Genomic DNA, 9468 nt, shown 5'->3' with positions numbered 1-9468 from the left:
GATAAATAACATAGTTATGTATAATATATTACATTTCTGACTGCATATCCCTGTAATTATTACACACTGTAGCTTTAAAGTAAATCCTCTTATTGCACTGGTAATGTCTTACCTAGTTTAAAAAAACGAGGAGAAAATACCTATTTGAAACAGATATTCATGTTCAATTTTAATCTTATTATTTCAGGGCTGTGTGTGTATGGTTGTACCCGTGTTGCCCTGTGGTACTGGCATCCTGTCCAGGGTGTACCCCGCCTTTCACCAATAGACTGCCATAGCCCACAGACATTTTGACCCTGACAGATACGTAGGTGGAAGAAGATGGATGTATATTTCTTTTTTTTTTTTTGCAGTATATGAGTAACCGCTGTTGAAAACTGAAATTAATGTGTCACAGAAAATTAACTAATATTTCTAAAGAACATACTGAAAGAACTTCCTTTTAAGTAATTCTCTTTACTACATGCGCTCAGGACTTGACTCGTCCTGCATTTACATACATAATACATCAGTGTGGAGCCTTATACAATCTCAGTGGAGTTTAGGTCTATTAATTTTTTGGCCAATCTGCATTAAACAAGTCATTGGTGCTTTAGGTAGTGTGGATAGGACCAAATCCCACTGGAAAATGAAACCAGCATCTTCAGCAAAGGGAAGCAAAAAAGTGCTCTAGAATTGCATTGCAGGCGGCTGGGCTGACTGCACTTAAGAACACAGTGAACCAAGTATGACATTTAATAGAGTTTGTTTCACAATCTCCCTAAGGCTACAGTAACACAGTTACTTTTTGACCCTTTCCCAGCACTTTTTTCAAGTAGGAGTCTCTGCAGCGCCTAAGTGAGAGTTTCTTGGGTGCAGGAGGAGTTTGTGTTTGGCATGATTGATCCCATCAACCTTTGTGGGAAGAGTTTGTGTGACACGATTTGTCAGGATTCAAATTTATGATGGGGTCCAAAGAACCAATGACAATCAAATTTCAGTGGATTCTTTCCCACTCCCAAGGAACTGTAGTACAGCTGCTAACTAGGGTTTCAAACTGTAGTGCAAACCTGCAATCAGCAAGTATTCTCTGCCACTTGATTTGTAAAATTCCTTATATACTTCAGTACCAGCCATGTCTGTAAGTGTGGCCTTGTCTCAAGCTGCTGCTCATCTTGAAACATAGAAAGTGACAAGATGTTGAATGTCTCCTCAGAGTACTTTTGTCTACTAACTCCAGACTGAACTAAAGCCAAAAAAGACAAATTTCTACCACAATTTCCTACATTTAGTAAATCTTCAGGTTTATATAATGTTAGCCTTGCACACAGGATTAAACACAATGCTGCCCACATTTTCCAATTACCTAATACTTTTCCGTATTCATGTATTAATTATACAGTATGTAATCAGAGAAAAAAATCATTTTTCTGAACTTGAATGTTTTTAATTACATTTTTTTACCTTATTCTTTTTTAGTTAGTGGGCAATGTTTTTAACCTAAAAATAAATTTTCCATCTGTAGTGCAATGTTTTTTTTATAGCACCAGGGAAAGTTTTTTTTTTCTTTGGTTACAAAAATTCTTCATTATTTATATTTTTATTGTTGTTGTTGTTGAGTGTTACTGAAACCTTAAAATAAATGCTTGGATAAGTAAAAAGAAAGTATAAAAAATGATAAAAACTTGGTTCTCTAATAATTAATCTAAGGAGATTGTTTTTCACCACTGATTTCCAAATACCGGGCCAGTGCAATGATATTCTACCTTAAGCTCACTTGTTAATCTATTGTATTTTTTCCTTTTTTAAAATGTATCATTGATCGTTGTTACCTGGCCACCCATAAAAAACTGCATGTAGTTGAAGGATTGCAGATCTTTTAACTCAGGAATAATTGACTGTGTGGGCTACTGCTGTAACCATACTTGATAAGACTAGAAGTCCCCATAATAGATTAAATTGCAGCTTTGTGCTTTGCTCTCTTTGATAGGCTTTTTAATTATATTCATATGACCGCAAAAATTATAATCTTCCTATTTTAGTTGAAACATTTTCAAGAGGGGAATTATTCATTTTTTTCTACATTCCTCGGGTTGTAGAAAGTTCTTTTGACACGTGCAGATACTTGGACAATCTTGTCGCAGGATAAATAGTGCATGTCTAATCACTTTTGTGTTTCCAGCAATCAGGCTTGTGGGTGAGTTGTTACAGTAGGTGTGTGAATATTCATCTTGGCAGCAACACGGACTTGAGGAAGGTCATGGCTCTAAATTTTAGATCAAAATAATTAGCAAGTGAAATATTAATTTCTCTGACAAGGCCTAGGGGTTAACTCAACTGGAACCATTTACTGCTGCTCCTGCTCTCTAAGCCTCTTGTATTACATTGCTTATTTTAATGGGACTCCAACCACGGCCTAAGCAGGAGAATCCTGATAGATTTCCACTGCTGCTACATCAATTTATTGCTCACAGGCATCCAATCAAACCGGCTGGAATAATTTATGCTGAGATAGTTGGAAGGTAAGCAACCCTTTATTCTCCCAATGCCTCTTTCTGTTTACCACTTATGACCCCAGTGATCAGTAAATGTTGCTTATTAGCTGTTGGTGGTTCAGCTGCATTTGGTGAGCATGAGAGAGAGGGGGGGAGTCAAAGTATTCAGTCATGCAGCCAGAGCACCACAAGATCAAGCTAATAATGTGGCAGATGCTTCTCCAGACCTGACATGTGCTGCTGCACGGAGGTCTGCTGAGAGAGATAAGTTCCTGCTTGCAATCCTCCTGCAAGTCATGAACTAACAGGGTCGTCCAACAGCCAATCCGTGACACAACCGATACCAACAAAAAGAGATTAAAATCAAGACTGTCCTAGAATGACTGGATCAACTTCAGACTGCAAAATATCTCAGAAGTCATTGTTTTCAGCACCATGTAGTCCCACGGTAAATGAATATCAAGACAACAAGTCTTTTATGAAAAGTATCAACCGTGTTCAAACCACTTTTCCTTTGACAACAGAGAAATATACCAACCTCTGGATGGATCGGAAAACAATCCTTGTTCCTTATCGAGTGGCACAGTAAACCTTAGCATTCTGTTCGTATTTCTTGGAGCGTTGACAATGCAGGCCGAACAGGTGACATGCACATCAGTCAAACTTCAAGCCATAGGAAATAATGTACTGTTTTATGGATAAATAAGAAAAATGCCCCCAAGCCAAACCAAGCTCAGCATATTCAATGTGCTGCTGAGTATGTGTCTATGTATGTGTGTAGAAGGAGTCAGATTGAGAAATGCCAAACTTTTTCTTCTCTCTCTCTTTCACTGCCTCGCCTCTTCCTTGATGAATTATCAATGCTTTGAACTCATCAGTATGCAAAGGCCAGATACACAGATTCAAAGTTGGGATCATAGACCAACAGTATCTCTGCAGAAAACTAAAAACTGGCATTCTCAAACACTGAATTTAGCCCTTCCCTGTGTGCTGTTAGAGAGAGCATGAACATGCATCCTAATCCTGTTTGGCTGCAAATTTGAAGAAAAGATTTGTGTTTGCAGAGCCTCACAGTTTTGCTGATCTGCATTTGAATGCGCAGAGCTGAAGATGATTTACAATTATAACTAAAATACACAGCAGTGCAGCTTTGCTATGTGAGCTATGAAAAGGAAGGGGAGCCGTGACTTTAAAACAGAAATTTGTTCTAACAAAATCACATCCTCTACAGGTTTGTTTTCTTTGAGAAAACACTTCAATTGTGACTAAATAAAAATTTTTCATTAATTCTTTCAGGTTCTGTGGTTATTGGGGGTGAATATTTTTAAGTCTGTGTTATGTGCCCTGATTTATTTACTATTCTTTTTATTTATTATTTGCTCAGTGTGTGTTATTTTACCTAAATTAATTCAGGTTTTCAAATGCATCATATAAGTAAATGCACAGGGTATAGTTATGATACACAGTAAGCATTAACACTATGGATTTAGCTTTTTATGATGACTCCATTTCTCACATCTGCTAATACCTGGGACTGGTATAAATAGTGCTTCACTGACATTTTAATACATAGAAAGTAGCCTCTTCTACACTTAATATGATCACCATTTTATATCTTCTCCTCGTTCACTGCTTTGAATCGTGTGTTTGCTTATGTAAAACAAAAGTAATTCATCACCGCTTTGCCACTGAGTATGCAGCAGAGGAATCAAGTTCTTTACAGAAACATGGTTACTGAATGCAGTGATTATTAATGTGCAGTCACGTCTTGTGTCAGCTTTGCACAACTGTCGAAACCTGCACCTATGTTATTGGCGATGGAGCTATTAAATATAATTACTGGGTTAAAAAACAGTTCTGTGGTCAGACACACTAAACACCAGACAGGAACAAAAAGTGCTTGCTTACATCACAGCAGGAGGTTGTTGAGAAGGTGCTGATGTGGAAAAATGATTGCAGTGTGTTGAGGGATGTCACTGCTCATCATAATTGAGGTGGACAGTGTCTGGACATGGTACATTTACCATGTGGAAACCTATCCATTATATGACCAAATGACAAGTTTGACTAAAGCAGGGATGAGAACAGATACTGAGGCAGCTGAATGTAAACACACATTTGGTTATGAGGCATAAATAAAGTACAAATCTGGACTTAAAAAATCTGTTTTAGGTTTTGCATTAAGATAATGATACAATCCCTCTTATTCTAGATAGCAGCATGGGCCTGCAGTGGGTCAAATGCTCCAGTTTTATAAGTAAAAAAAATAATAATCTGGAAACCACATTGTGCATTATTCTGTCCTCTGACTGTAGATCACATTTTTAGGTCGAGCCTATAACCTTTGCTCTGGTTGTTATGGTAACTTTATGTTATTGTTAGAAAACCAAAGGCCACTCCAGCAAAGAGCAGCTCAATTTTGGGGAAATATGAGTATGATTACTTTAGGCCAATACTCAAATCAACATAATTTAAAAGTAATTACTTGTTTACTTTAGAATAAAACGTTATAGATTGTTAATTTCTGATAGCATTACTCCTGAAGCCATTTTGTTTTGCTTTTTGTACTGATTTGTTGGGCAAGTTGTGCAGTTCACACCTGCTGACTTCTCCTGATGGGCATCCCTTTACTTTCTGCTTGGACTGTTCATCTTCTGCTCCTCCAACCACAGAAGAAGCTCAGGGATCTTAAGCGACCGCACCAACAGTGGATTAAGTTATTAATCTCAGCAGTCTGCCTCCTTATTTGGATGTAATTGGAAATGTTTGACCTTAGTTTGGTATTAAATGTTTGTTAGCTAAATGTAGCTGCTTGCTGGTCTAGGTATTAACTAAGTGTTTGGCTTAAGGCTTGTATTATACTATATGTAAAAAATGTGAGGGCTTCTAAAGGCTAAATTAGGAATCTTAGAAGAAGCATAGTTTATTAGTTTAGTTATACCAGTGTCTGAAAGCTGTTTTGATTTAGCTTATTTGGTAAGTCAAGCTTTTGTAAATTAATCTTTAAGTTTAGATGAACAACATTTTTTTCTAGCTCTGTTGTATTAGAGAGCTTATTGGTTTTGTTAATTGTTCCCTTGTTTTGTTCTTAAAGAACACCTTCTGTCTCCTGTTTTGAAAGGTTTTGTTCCCTATTCAAATCATTTAGTTGTGGTCTAAATAAAGTGGAACTAAAATACTTAGGTCAGAATTTTTCATTGTTCTTTGACCAACTTGCTTTATGAGGCCTCCTTTAATGCAAAGACCCTCCCCCCTAACATGAGTTAAGTTGGATGACAATGACTGTTTCTTTTAATCATTAAGCATGATAAAGGGCCTATATGATTAAAACCAACTTGTATAACTACAGTATGTTATAGTGCTATTCATTCATCAAGTTCTACTTTAAAAAAAAGAAGTTATTTGGCTTTTTACATGCATCTTTGGGTAATATCAATGAGCCCATTCCTGTTTGTTAAAAACCAGCAGTTGGAGAATAAATATGTCAGAAAACCAGCAAATGGAGAATAAATACGTAAGAAAATCATCAATTTTAGAATAAATATGTTATACTGCCCAATCCAGGAAGCACCTACTTTAACCATGCTGTGCCACCAATTATTTGCATTCTCCCGTCAGCGCGAAGGGTGATGGGGGGTACAAAGTGCTCTGATTCTGGCTCAAAATTGAGATTAGGGTCTTATAGCAGCTAATCTCTACAGAAGAGCAACCTATCTTTTTAGCTAATATCTAACGTGAGAAAATCTTTTTTTTTTTAACTAAAGAGGTTTGTTCAGCCTTTAAAAGTGGGATGATAATGCTTCTGAAATCGACGGCACTCAGACAAGAAGAGGCTGCTTAGCTTTGAAGTCAAGTGTTTTTCTTCAACGTTTGAAGAAAGCAACTATATTTCATACCAAATTTATAATCAGTAGTGCTAGAGGCATTCTTAATTGTATAATTGCCTAAAGGTGACTTTGAATGGCTTAAAAAGTATTATATAAAATGTAACAATAATATATAATTGAACTTTATTGATCTCACGGTGGAGAAATTTACCTCTGCATTTAACCCATCCCATTGTGGAGCAGTGGGCTGCCATTGTGTGGCGCCCAGGGAGCAGTGTGGGGTTAAGGGTTTTGCTCAGGAACCCACAGTGGAGGTTGTGGGGATCAAACGGGATACTTGCACCCTTCTAAGAGCTCAAGCGCACTGCTCCAACCCACTAGGCCAACACTAAGCATTTCGTAGTAGTAACACAAGCTATCATTTTTTTTCAATAATGTCACAGAAAATATTTTCACACAAGCTACATGTTAGAAATCTTTCAAGCGATCAATGCTACCACAATTTGAATAGACATTTATTTCCAAAAACATTTAAAATACTGTGAGAAAAAAGTATTGTTAGTGACTGGATTGCAACCAGAAGTCCGTGAGCCAATACTGTGAACCGAAAGATAACAAAACATTAACATAAATGGAGAAACATGAGAAGACTGAGAAAATGTGACCTAAACAACATCTGAAGATATCCTATTTATCATGAGAGACTAAATTAAATTTTTGGGGACTTTTAGAGACTCTTAGTACAAAAAATATATATATTTCAGAGCTCAAAGAATGGATATTGCATGAAAGGCTTTGTAATACAGAACTCTTAATTTCCATGTTCGCATTTACAAGTGAACAACTAGAACAATTTCCATTAATATTTAACAAACAGACAACAGACATTAGAAATGCTGTGATGTTTTTATGATTTGTTTTAGACAGAGATCATTTAAAAAATGTTTCCCACTCTGAGTATAGGGGCTGGGAAAGTGGCAGCTCTGCACCTGTACAAATTATTTGCACTCTAGATCCCGAGGGAGCACAAAAGCAGCTGCTACTTGTTAGGAAGGATAAGCACAATATGTGGTTTGACAAGTCTTCAAAGGTAAAACCAGAAATTGTTCTTAGAAGTGTTGCTGAGAATAATAGAATTCTAAGCATGTCTAAAAAGCTGCTGAATATGGCAGCTATGCACATTTCATAGCTAGATTGAATCAGCAAAAGAAGTCACAGGAAACATCATTGGGAGACATGTCAAAATAAGAATATCTACAAAGTAGAATAAGAAATATCATTTTGACGATGATGTTGCTTTTGTGATTACTCAATTAAAATTGAATGATTCTGAATAAATATGCTCTCTATCTATTTTCCCATTAACTCTCATCTGACATCCTAAAAAAAAAAAAAACACTATAATGTTGTCACTACCACATTTCACCTAAGTAGTAGCGTTAAATATGCAATAAATGTTTTCTCTTTCTTTTATATAACTGGAACACCTTTCACACACTTCTTGTGCCTTCTTTAATCACCTGGGGCAAACAAAAAAAAATAAACTAACCACAGCTTTTTTCACATTGACTTTGCTCCTTACAAGGCAGAACTGTAAAGTGTGTTACAAATAGTTGTCCCGACCATTGGTGCCATAGGCCTCTAGGCTATTTCTTTTTTTTTTTTTTTTTGGTATGTTGGATAGAACTCTAATAAAACACATTGAATTTTATTGCCCTTACAGGAATAAATAATTATCCCAAATCACTGTTAAATAACAAACACCTATATAACAAACAGCATCCCAAGCTACTGTGTAAAAAACCCAAGCAGCCTATTATTTGCATCCCAGAAGGACCCATATGGGAATGTGTACGCTTCTCTGGATACATAACAATTCATCAACTTCTGTCACAGCCTGACACTTTTTTTAGCATTTAATGACAGCTAAAGCAAAAAAAACAAAAACAAAACAAAGCTGTTTATCTTAAACTCAAACTATTGTATCTGACTGAACAGCATGGTATAGTTACAGTAAACAATATCAATCAACAAACTTCTAATTTTCTTGACACCTTTAGACTGCTGTAAACTGGATCTGTCAAAGAAACATACAGCCTCCAATTACAGCTAATGCCTGGGTTATAAAAATGATATAAAATAAAATTAACTTTGTCCATGTTAAGATGGGGGAGATTAATTACCTTTCCTTTATAATTAACATTCAGGAGTCTGAACACTGAAGGAAACAAACACATGTAAGTACTTAGCCACTTAACATTTCACTTCTTTGTGACGTAATGCCTGACTGATTCAGATGACAGTGAGACACTGTTTGAGCAGCCATGCATAGCAGAGGTTATTAGTACACTTGCAAAGACCTCCCAGAGAAGGTATTAATGGAGTAGGGAGAATAAGGCAATTCATTTATGAGTCTACTAAGATCATAATCTCCATCAACACCACAGCTCTCACCCAGAGGGTAGAGTGCAGTTCACTTGATTTTAATCTACATATTATTTAGAGGAAATTATCCTTTGTACCCATTTTTCATTATAAACAGGTAAAAATTCATGCAATATAAAATGAAATAAAAATTAAATAAAAAAATAAAAATAAAAAAAACTGGGGTAAATGAAGATAACAGCAGCAAATCAATTCCTGACTTCCAGACTAACCAAGTCAGCTTTTCTTCTCACCTCAGTTCTGACTTCTATTTATTATTCATGAATACCATTATTTTAATTAATTAGGAAAACAAATCACTGAAAATTGCAAACGTTTACAACACACTTTATAAAAAGGTATATGATGCTAAAGAGACGACTCTGAGACAAGCAGTAAAATATATTAAAAATGCAAGAGCTGTATATTGCCGTCAAAGGACATATTAAAGGTTACTTTTTATGTCAAAAATTCCCACATGATAAATAAAAAAAAAAACAGAATGACTTTTGCTGACTAAATTATTTAAGTCCTGATTTTACCGTTTTGTGAGAAAGGCAACGGTTTGTAATTTTGTGTCATATACTGTCCCCCAAGTAAAAAAAGCCACTACTTTTATAATTTAAATCAGTAATATGATTTTATAAATAATAGACATGAAAAGAACTGTTGGCTAAAATGTTTCATTATACATTACAAATGGAGTATTTAAGATTAAGTTTAGATGAAACAGATAAAAACCT

The 9468-nt window shown here is 35.8% G+C and overlaps 1 protein-coding gene across 1 annotated transcript in view; it reads right to left on the bottom strand.

Annotated features, from left to right (window-relative positions):
- Positions 1–9468, bottom strand: part of LOC107094109 (CUB and sushi domain-containing protein 3-like) — a gene marked incomplete at its 5' end in the record, with an annotated part of 111641 nt that overhangs the window by 29517 nt on the left and 72656 nt on the right. The gene's annotated exons all lie outside the window — the stretch shown is intronic.

The sequence above is a fragment of the Cyprinodon variegatus genome, unplaced genomic scaffold, assembly GCF_000732505.1.
Source record: "Cyprinodon variegatus isolate N-32 unplaced genomic scaffold, C_variegatus-1.0 Scaffold464, whole genome shotgun sequence".
NCBI lineage: Eukaryota > Metazoa > Chordata > Actinopteri > Cyprinodontiformes > Cyprinodontidae > Cyprinodon > Cyprinodon variegatus.
The sequence above is the reverse complement of the archived record's forward strand: the minus strand, read 5'-3'. Positions and strand labels throughout refer to the sequence as shown.